Source organism: Manduca sexta, unplaced genomic scaffold (assembly GCF_014839805.1).
Source record: "Manduca sexta isolate Smith_Timp_Sample1 unplaced genomic scaffold, JHU_Msex_v1.0 HiC_scaffold_1597, whole genome shotgun sequence".
NCBI lineage: Eukaryota > Metazoa > Arthropoda > Insecta > Lepidoptera > Sphingidae > Manduca > Manduca sexta.
Window position 1 is genome coordinate 12,514 of NW_023592477.1, and position 12,513 is coordinate 25,026.

Consider the following 12,513-nt stretch of genomic DNA (forward strand, 5'->3'; position numbering starts at 1 on the left):
AGTACAATGTAACAGTTACTAATTATTATTGAGAGAGGTGTTTTGATTTTTTTTTCTAAATTCTTGCGGAACCCCGACAGAGGTATCACGGAACCCCAGGGTTCCGCGGAACACACTTAGAGTATAGCTGCATTATGTATTTCGGATATTAGAAGGGCACAACGATATTTTAATACTGAAATTGCTAGCATGTCTATCTATAACTACACAAAAAAGGTGCAAAAAACCGCAAAACAATTTTAATAGCTGTTTGCGTATTTTTAGATAAAATCACAATAAACGAGTCACAGGATTACTTCGCATTAGGTATAGATAAAGTAATTACAGGTAAATAATGCTCCAAATCACGTATTTTAAATTGCTATTGTAATTGATGTGATCCAATCATTGAATAAAAAAATAACATCTTATTTGTACAAATTGAAGCATATACTGACGAAATTTTTATTTTTAAAAAAGTAAATACGTAAGTCATGTTATAAATGATATTTCGTATAGTCCTAATACAATATTCCTCGCCGTAAACTCATTTTTTTTTCTTCTTCCAAACCATAAAGGTTTATTACATAAAAACTTAAAAAAAATAAGTACCAATCCGGCATGAAACAATAAAACACTTTTATTAATAGTTTTCGCTACGCGTGTTCAAACGTCCAGTCTCAGGGTTTGAGGAATGACGCAAGTCCGGATGAAATCACTTGTTTGCGATAACGTGTGTACGATATTGTTATTACTTATTTGATAAAACGGTACATCTGTTTGACAATTTTTGATAGGAATATTATCGATTAATCTATACTATTATATAAAGCTGAAGAGTTTGTTTGTTTGTTTGTTTGTTTGTTTGTTTGTTTGTTTGTTTGAACGCGCTAATCTCAGGAACTACTGGTCCAAACTGAAAAATTCTTTTTGCGTTGGATAGCCCTATGTTCGTGGAGTGCTATAGGCTATATATCATCACGCTATACCCAATAGGAGCGGAGCAGTAATGCCTAATCTCAGGAACTATCGGTCCGAACTGAAAAATTCTTTTGCGTTGGATAGCCCTTTGTTCGTGGAGTGCTATAGGCTATATATCATCACGCTATACCCAATAGGAGCGGAGCAGTAATGGCTAATCTCAGGAACTACCGGTCCAAACTGAAAAATTCTTTTTGCGTTGGATAGCCTTTTGTTCGTGGAGTGCTATAGGCTATATATCATCACGCTATGACCAATAGGAGCAGAGCAGTAACGGCTAATCTCAGGAACTATCGGTCCGAACTGAAAAATTATTTTTGCGTTGGATAGCCTTTTGTTCGTGGAGTGCTATAGGCTATATATCATCACGCTATGACCAATAGGAGCAGAGCAGTAGCGGCTAATCTCAGAAACTAGGAGTTTGAACTGAATAATTCTTTTTGTGTTGGATAGCCCTTTGTTCCTGGAATGCTATAGGCTATATATATCATCACGCTATGCCCAATAGGAGCGGAGCAGTAATCGCTAATCTCAGGAACTACCGGTTCGAACTGAAAAATATTTTTGTGTTGGATAGCCCTTTGTTCCTGGAGTGCTATAGGTTATATATCGTCACGCTATGACCAATAGGAGCGGAGCAGTAATGAAACATGATGCAAAAACGGGGACAATTTATTAGTTTTGAGAGCTTCTGTTGCGTGCGCTGCGTAAACGGTTAAAGTTATGCAACAATAATGTATGACGGGATTGTTCCTCTTAAAAGTTCTACAAAAATATATCATAAAACAAAGTCCCCGCTGCATCGGTCTGCCCGAACGTGTTAAACTTAAAAACTACCCAACGTATTAGGATAAAATTTGGTATGGAGACAGTTTGAGAACCTGGGAAGAACATAGGCTTCCGGGAAAATATATAGCGTGACTTTTATAACGGAAAACTTTAGCCCGAAAAACTTTATAACGCGGGCGGAGCCGCGGGCAAAAGCTAGTTTTCTATATAGAGTGGTAATGGTTCGGTTCAATCAAGAGCGTCGCCAGCCGATGGCCATAGGGGGGGAGGAGCAAGTTGATATGGAGAATGAGAAAAATATGAATTTACCTAAAGTCGAGAGCACATGTTCCGCCCCGGCTTCCCCTCTCCCGCTTTAACAATAAAATAGAGCAGAGCATAATTGAGCGTACGGAATATTAAGAATGGAATTGGTGAATTCATTTGAGTTTCGACGTACGGGAATGATCAATCAAGCAAGTCAAGTCAAAGACTTAAGACTTCGGTTGCTTTACATTTGGCAACTTTTTTAGAATCTCTAGGGGGGGCAGCTGCCCCTCCCTGCCCCTGCTGTTACATCTTTAGCAATGAGTACTTTGTTCTTTGGACGTTACATCAAGAAGTGTCTGAATTTATTCGATCAGTTTAGATGATTCCATTTTGACACTAATATAGCCCCACGGATACTTCGTAAACATTACAAATTGAGGTTAAGTAGGCACCTAATCTAGGACAACGCACGTGCTTTTTTGATTATTATTCTATTCGCAAATACGCATTAATTAAATAGTAGCTCCAAAGACACAGGAAACATATTTATTAATTGTGCAAAATATACTCTATTATAATAAAACGCAATAACCATGAACTGATCAAAGGGAACAGAAACAGCAGGCTGGCAAGCGTCATGTGTATAGGATATTTCGGGTTCAATGTTTCAAATTAATATAGTGGTGTAATTAATGGGATCTGCCTCTCTCTGTGCTCGACGCCAAAAGCGTGAAGCGATCCTAAATTAATACGATGTGTGATCTCGTCTCGGCCAATAAAAATTACGCCAATTACGTATGAGCCGTGGGTTAAAGTAATTTTTGTTGCACGATATTTGATCGAGTTTTATCCTTACGAATATTGTATATGTTTGCCGGATTGTAAATCTTTGCAGCAACGGATGGTATGATTTTGGTAGAGATAGTTTCTTGTTTGAACAGTTTTACAAAATCAGAACAAAGTTAAATAAAGGCATAGATATACAAAATATATTATTAAAAATTTGTTAAACGTACTTAATTTATACTATAGAAAAAGGTCATGGTGTAAATTATGCAATATGTATTTAGAGTTCGAGACAAAACATTGTAACAATGAAAAATCATATTGTAATAGTGTAAAATCTTCGGGAAAACACACACAACACACACACACACATCTTTTTAACTGTTATACGATAAAAAAATAAGCATAAATAAATATAGGCTGCCAAATAAGAAAAGTATTGTACAATACATTTGCGACGGTGAATCATTCTTTCCAAAAAATACGAACGTTGTTTATATTATAATGACTAAACCGGAGAAAGTAGGCGCGGAAGAAATCACGCAAAACTGGCAACGCAAGATAGATTAGGTAATAGTTTTTAGCACGAATCAAGACAATATTATATTTGCAGACAAATTACTGGCAGCTGAGTCTGTTGCAGTCAGGAAATCAACTTGGATTTTTACGGTTGTTTTTGTTACATAAATCTGTATGAATTTAAGGCACGAAACCCACTACTACAATCAGATTTACATACATGAATTATATAGTTTATACCTATAAATAAAATGTCGATTTACATAAGACATAATTTTTACTTTACTGCTTTGAAATTAAGTACAAACAAAGCAATGGTCAACTGATAAAGAACCGACGTGAACAAATGATCAATGAATTAGAATTGTTTTACTTCTCTGTTAAATTAGAGTATAAGATCGAAAGGTATCACGATGAAAGAAGCGTTTAAAGTTACCTGCAACCGAGTTGCGATCCAAAATAACAGGTCTTGAATACCATACCATTCAAAGTTTGCCACCGCTCACGAAATAAAGCGAGACGACGGACTATAGAGATCTGGTGACGTCATTCGAGGCAAGGATTTATGCCTTTCGCCTAATAAAGTTAAACTGAAGTTTAGAATTGTCATTTTAAGTAGATAATATAATAATTATTCATACCACAATAGGGTAAATTAGTGTATGTGAGAAAAATTCCAAAAATACATAGATAAGATAGTTTAATCAAAAAGCAATCGGAAAATAGTAGTTTCAGTTCATAAAATTTTAAATACTTTTTTAAATTCAATTCATAGTTTTGACTTTTTTAATCTGTTTTACAAATATGCGAAACGAGTGCCGCCATGACATGTCGTCATCAAGGCAGTAAACTACTTGAAATGTCAATACGCGTTCACTATTTATAATTTATCGAATAGACAAATTTTTCGGACAATAAATTTAGATTTTTTTCATGCAAGTTGTAACCAAGTTTAACTCATAATTATATCAGTTGGCACTTGAATCCACAATTTTTTTGGCGTTTTTACACTAGTATTCCAAATTCATACATTCAGGAACAACATACCAATGATAAGGATAGTAGCTCATTTTAATTGTAATAATTTCCTCTTTTTCTGTGCACAGTGTTGTTACTTGATTGTTTACTGTCGAGATGACGTCAGCAACGCGGCCTCAAGCGTTTTAGGTTATTTACGCGAGAAAATTTAAAATATAATATTTAAATGTATTTTAATGGCACTTATTAATTGAATATTTTTTATGTAAAATTTCTAGTGGTATTTTATCACCTTAAGGTTTTGAGACACTTTTCAAAAAATACTGTAATACCCTATTACACATTGACAGGGACGATTCAGCCGCAGGATACAACAAAAGCATTATTTAATTTTGAATTTTATTGTAATATAAGTTATTCTAAGTAACGTGGCTCTCAGACTTATGAGTAATGTTCATTAAGCATTATTGGATTTATCCTTTGGCAAAGTTTACGGGAAATTATAAGTAAATTGACTATTGTGGTTTTAGAAGTGCGAAGAAGAGTGCAGTCTCACTGACAGAAGCTTGACAATTAAAAGCTTGTGAGAAATGTTATTCTCATAAATTTCAAAAGTATGGGTAACGGTAAATCCTTTTTTCTGAGACAACAGCTTTAATGTGCAAATATTATTAGTAAAAAATAATCCCAAAGACGCTATAGTCGGATATGAGAAAACAGCAATAGAAAAAAAAGGATTTATTTTTGTAACACAAATTGTCGGTGCCTTATATTTTTTAAATATATATAACTACTATCCTGACTAGATGGCTTCAATCATACGTACCTATATAGATATAGTAAAAGACGGTGTAAAGTCTCGGTCCGAATGGTCGCAACTCGCGTTCCGGTGTCGGCCAATATAAGCAAACACTAAACTCATTGTTGTGTAAAAAAAAAGTGTATAGTGCACTAAAAAACTAGTTTCCAGGAATATCCACAAAATAGATCATCAACTATTGTATTTCCGTAAATTTTCAAGTAATTCCCTAGGCCTTGAACTAGGCGCAGTACCAATGTAGGTTTCATGCCATAAACGAATTATTGTATGTGCGGAGTTAATAGCAAAATCGATTATAGTATAAAGTCAAATAATGAAATAATATTAGATTCAAAAGTAGTCGTATCTTCTTGTAACATTGTTACTGCAGCTAAGTAATCAATAATAGTACCTATTTAGATTATAACCTATAAATGGGGGCCTATAAGTCGCATACAATTGTCGTGGCTTCTGGTCTAAATAATTGTGTTGGAGGTAAGAGACAAACTTCACGTGGTTTTTTCATATTATGAAAAACAAGAAAAGAAAATATAATCGGAGAGTCTGGGAAAGGATTGGTTAATCAAAATCGTTTATCAGAAAGAGCTGAGACGAGCTACGAGTAAAATTTCAAATCGTTTGGATCGCCGACGAATTTGCTCGATGATTTTGAAGTATGCTTAGTTGACACACAGGTGAAAAAAGTCGTCGAGCAACAAGTACGCGTATTTACACGTCTATCCCCCGCTTTAGACAATCCTTAACAAAACATTCTATGTGACTATTTCTATAAATACCACGTTCAAGTCATAATGTACCTATCTCGCATAATAAAGCGTAGCCATAGCAATTACACGTGTAAAATTGAGTCATAAAACATGTACCTACTATTCGAAAAAAAAAAATATCCTTATGATGCACTTTTTATCGGATTATCCTACTTCTGAAAATCGCGTCTCGAATTTTTGAAATGATAGTTAAGCAAAGTTGACCTTCAGATGAATGAAAAACACAGATTAAATGTCTACATGTTACGGGTCACGTGTCAATTATCAAACATCGGACATGTGAACAATCAAGTAATATTCATTACAGAATAATTAGCACACAACATCAGGGGAATAACCACGGGCACGCTCTCCGCGTTCGCATAAATAGAACTACATAAGTCATGTAACCTGTTCGGAACTCCATTTGTTTCGAAAAGCCCGTAGCGGCAACATCCCATAATGAAGAAGTACACGATTTTAGGGAATAACTTGGTGATGGAAATGGCCGAGAATAAATACAAGCTGAAAATAATTGGAAACAACAACAGCATACGTATAGACAGGAATGATGGAAATGTTATGATGACCGGCGATAATTGTAGCATAGACGTTTCTGTAAACAACGGGATAGTTCAGATGATCGGATGCAAAGCAGTAAAAATTGATACTTGTGGAAGTGATGCTAGTGGAAATGCTACTGGTGGAAGTGCTGCAGTTGATAGTGAATCTAAAAGTGTTTGTGATAAAGGTCTTAGTGACAAAGTGCGGAAAGACCGTAAAAAGAGGTCTTTTAAATTCATTTTCCATAAAATACTGCATGCCACATTATACTGCAGAATTAAGCGGAAAATAAAACCTAGTGCGTTACCTGCCAGTTGGAAATATTAATATTTATAAATCATTAAATTTATTTAATCATATCTTATTTCTGCACTTATGACATAAATAAACTTGTTAGGTATGTTAATGTATATCTTTGTAATACAAGTTTTTTTTGTTGTAGAAATATGTTTTTATTCTTTTAACGGGTAGTTTTCTAAGAGAAATATAAAAATATTCAACTATTATATTTAACTTGTATCTTTGTAAAAAATTCAATTGTTAATAATATGTTTTCATGAATATTACTTAGGGAACTCATTGTGATATTTATTTATACACATTAAATAGTGTTATCGTGTATGTATCTAATAAATAAAATATTTCTTGATCGTATATCATCATTTTGTCAAATATTATTCATCACTCGCGGGACGGTCCCGGCGAAGTTCTTTCTAAAGTGAGTAAGTATTACTTTGAATCATAAAATGCAGACAATGTAACTTCGATTGACGGACCAGTAAACAGTTTACCTACTTCAATCTAAGATTGTAAATTATTCATATTTTAAATAATATTATTATTCAACTAATGATACTCTTTATAATACGCATAGGTATAGTCTAGAAATTGTCAAACCAAATCTTAAGATCCAATAATACTCTTGTAACGCGAACAACAAAAGTTGAAATAAGGAGGAAAATTCAAAACAATTAACAACTTTAACGAAACATATTTAATTAATTTATGTTTTAACTAAGTACCTACCTTATTTTTTTTTCAAAGTACATTCTGTGACATTAAAATATCACCCATTAGGTTCGTGCAGGATAATAATAAACAAACGCATGATATCATCGCCTGTTCCATCCATGATCGGCTTGCACATTACTGCTATCACCATCCTTTCAAAATGTACAAGCCACCTAAATTCTGAACACATCTGGTCAATTTTCGGCACATCCTTATTCGTTTTTTTCTTTGTTTGAGACGACGACAAGACGAGTATGTCTTGTACCTGATGGTATGCGATACGACCTCCCATAATCAGTAGAAACACCATCCAACACTTTGAATTACAAAGTATTGTTTGGTATACCACTGCACTCACCATCCTGAGACATGAGATGTTAAGTCTATTATGTCCAGTAGTTACACTGGCTACAATCGCTTCACACAGGCCCATTAGGCATCGCCGTTGGCAACTTGTTACTGAGTAACACTAGAATACCTTGAAAGTTAGGTTGCAAAAGTTGCTTAAAAAAATTAACATCGTTATAAAAATAATTGTAACAATAATTATCTATAACATAGAAAGAAGGAAAATCAAAATAAGTATGATAGAAAAATTGCAATTGATTTAAGAGTATTCATTGACCGCCACTTACTCTCTTGACTAGAAATTGATTATTTATTTGGGTATAATTTGGGTTTTTATAAACATACGGAGGCGCCACTATTGCGGTATTCCCAAATCACACAATAATAACGGTATTTTCCATCCCTCATATATTACGGGGCGAACATTTTATCAAAGTCAAAGTCATTATTATTTTTTTAATTAAGTTCTTGATCTTGAGGGTTGTACAAGGTTTCGAGGGACTCGAATAGTTCCTGAAAGCAAATTTTGAGCAGTCTTCGCAAACCTTCGAAGTTCTTATAGAGATTCAGAAATATGTAGTTTTATTAGTTTTTCTTAATACACAGATAGCTTCGAACTCAGAAGTGCCTATATTGGAGGCGGGATTCAAACCTGCGACCTGCGTTTTAGCACTTGACAGTTCATTCTACTCCTCACTAGACTATTGCCGTTAAATATTGTAAAGCATGTTCTCAATAAATACCAATTATCAGTCCAATGTTAAACAAACTAAGAAGGAAAAGTAATGCATCCAAACCAATAATATTTACATTACTGTATCAACAACCGTAGAAGCGTTTGTTTCAATTATCTGTTTACCCCTTAAACGCACGTAAAGTCACGGCATAACCTTGATATTTGCATAGCTAATGTCACAGACAGATAATGCTATCTTTAGTAAAAGGGAATTCCAACTAAGTACGTTATCTATAGGAATTTGAGAAGGACAAAGACGTATTGACTCACTATTGGAATGCAGTTACAATAAACCTTTTCGTAAAACATCATTCGTAAATATCGGTTACAAAGTATCGCTGTTCTTTCATGAATGTTACAAGTTAATTGGCGATTTTTTCATTTGATATATCATGTCGGGAAATTAATCAGTGACTACAATATTTAATGGTTATTTACCGGGATAAAAATTGTCTATGTTTTAATTGAAGTAATGGCTCCGTGTGTAAAATTTCATCCAAAACCATACATTTGTTTCTGCGTTTAGGTACTTCTTACAAACATCTTAACATCCAGATATTTTTACAAACCTTTCCATTTATAATATTAATAAAAATTAAGCTTTACATACATAGAAATAAAGCTCCTAATCAATAAATATAATTGAATACCTAATCGTCGGTACAACAATGTGGTTGTTATTAATAAATTACGCAGACAGGGTGATTAAAGCCATGATAATGTACTATCAGATTGCCGTTTGGATAGTTAAACTATTCATAGTATCTAACTGCTATTTGATAAGATTGTCCTACTTTTTAGTTCACGTGCCAAGAACATCTTAGCTTTCTCGAATTTTTACTTAATAAACAATTTTTGGGATCGTTAACCTCGCCAATAATATTACCATATTTACATAAGCATATTATAACGTTAAAGATTTTTAGAACAACTACGAGGGCTAGTTTCTTTAACAGGAACAGTAAAATTAATTTGGTCTAATGTATTCTTGTAACAGATTGTTTTGAAAATCTAAAATCTATATGGGAAGACTATGTTCACCAGCGGACTTTACGTGTTCGATGATGATAATGAGGTTTGTGCTAAGGCAACATTTATGGCTTTTACTTTAGCTATAATCTTTACACTACATGCAGAATCTGTCTGTTATTCTCTCAACAGACTCGCGAAGGGCTTGAAAACCCACAATGCTATCCCAAACTACGCCGGACCTGTTGGCGCGCTATCAAAATTAGATACTGTCGTGCTTTCACTCATCGCAGTTTGATTTCACTTTCGCTGCTTGCCCCACTAATAAAGCTGATTCTTGCGCAACAATGGGCCATGTACCAACATCCAGAACCGGTCTAACTCCGGACTTGGCTCAGGATATTTTCTATGAGGTATCAATATTAATAGTTTAGCAATAAGGACAAAATTCAACGAACAAGATAAAATATTGATTACATGTATGTGCTTTAGTATTACGCAAATTCGATAATATTTTTTATAAAAGAGCAGAGTAATTCCATCGTCTAGTGGATGAACCCTCCACAAAAACAGTAGAGACAGAACTTTGAATTACTAAGAACAGCATAGACTGCATTAAGCTCGCCAGGTTAACACTTTTGTTTTTAGTATAACGAAGTTTACTATTCTCAATAATCACATAGGCTACTAAGTCATTACTTGTAGACTGTTTGTTTATGGAAACAGAGAAATGGTACCTACGAAGACAAACTCGCGTATACCTTGCATCGCATAGTATATTATGCATGAAGCTTATGATGTATATGTTTCATTTATAAGCAATAAAACAATTAAAGCAATTTTAGAGCCATCAAAAAGGGATCATGGCTTGCACTTTGCAAAATATTAAAGACTTCTTTCACGCCTACGTAAATGTTTAGTAACGTCATAGAATTATGTCACTTAAATATTTTTCTCACACCTATGAGTCACTTAAGTTTAATGTCAGAACAAGTGATTAATTCCAATGGACTAGTAACAGGATTGTAGAATGCAGACATAAATGGACGCAGAAAAACTTTGTACTTGTACTAATAAAAATAAGAGTATCTTATGCTAAATGATACAATTCGCATACAAATAAAGTTGCAACATTTACATTTAATAATTCATGTTCAATCGTGGATATGTCGAATTTTCCTAAGAACCCTAGTACTTGTTTGGATCCTAATCCAATAATACTAAATTTAATATAATCGTTTATAACATTCTGAATATATAAATTTTTCCGTAAAGATCTTACTGATACGAATGTTAATTCGATACTATAATATTTCACAAGTATAATTACTAGTTATTGTGTTCAGCAAAAGGTCGATTTATATGCTCGTGCTAATGATAAGCCTAGAAGGGTATGAAATTATTATAAACTTGCGTCTAAATGCAACGTGTACGGTGTTATTAGCGATTTCATACACATTTGTTACAATTACTGGCTATCGAGCAGATTAGTAAAAGTTACCGTACTCTATAAGAACAATGAGGTCAGTTTTCATTAAGAGGCTGGCCGATTGAGTGGAATAATTAACTTTAGTATGAATATAGCGATCAAAATGTTATTTGAGCAAAACACTTAAAGGACTTTACGAAAATACTGAATATCCCTCGGACTGACGACACTGCTCTACAGTGTAACGACACAAGGAATTTCATGATCGCAAATAACGTCACGCCCCTTCCTTCTCGTATTGGCAATAAACCAAATTTCAACACGTAAAAATGTCGATGCCTACACCAATATTTCAGAACGTGACATGTTCTCGTAAAATAAAAAACGTTTGCACTGGCTTTTGTTTACAGATATGAAACCGTTCTACACGACCCAATTATATCGCGCGTATTCTAAATGACGTAACGGACATAAATACAAATTTTAGGATATTTTTTTATGTAATTCTGAACCGTGCTGTTTTATTTATCCTTTTATAATTAATACAGTTTAATGTTTTAGATGAATATTATATTTAGTTTAAGAATTGCTTTGTAATAATTGTCTTCCTCTGACAATTCCTCTGACAACAGACATCCTCAGTTGTCCATTTAATACCAAATCTGTACCTAATATTGTTCATAATACAAACTTACTAGAATCACAGAATAAAAGAATATGTTATTTACGCTTTGGTTAATCATCGTAAATATAATTTTGAAATATGATCTCTAATGTCTTCTTTAAATACTTGTTTTTTTTTAAGATGGACATACAAGACTAATATAAAAGATAACTTGCTCATTTATTACATGTATTCGGATTCCCAATAATATAAATTCAATATCATTATAAAATCAATTTAAAACATCACAAAATACATAATTTAAATAAACCGGAATTGTCTTAAAACTGCTTTAAACAAATTACGTAATTAAAATTTGAAGGTAAACCACTGATTGATTCATTGCCCTAAAGTGTTTGCTGATCACTAAAATTTTCGGTTTTGTTACGGAACTTGCCAAAAATGTGTTTTACGTCGCATATTTGTAATCTTGAGCTACGCAACTTTACATTTTCGTCTCTTTATATTATTTTCATTGGAAATGATATTGATTACGTAAAGACTGCTATTTATTGTATAATTGAGATAGTACTTAAATTGTTTCATCTGTCTATATTATAGCAGTATTTTTACTTTACATTATATTAGATCTGTACCTATAAATAGACCATTTGAAATCTCTTAAACTTGCAAGTAAATTTACCTATTTTGATTATGGATAAATGATTTTTGGAATAAAGAACAATATCCTTGCATTTCATTATTACTAAAAAAAATGGTATCGGTGACAATGAGAAGTTTAAAATAAGAAATCAGTTGCGCATGCGCCGAGACAGTGCGAGGAGCGCGAACGCAGGGCCAATGAACGTTGACAGGTGCCGTGCAGCCAATCCTGTGCCAGAGCTTCATATTACGCGACTTTGATTTCAATCACTGAATTATGTTTTACATCCTTTTCTTTATCACTAACATAATATCGCACGTGAGCGAGACTAAAGAATAGCG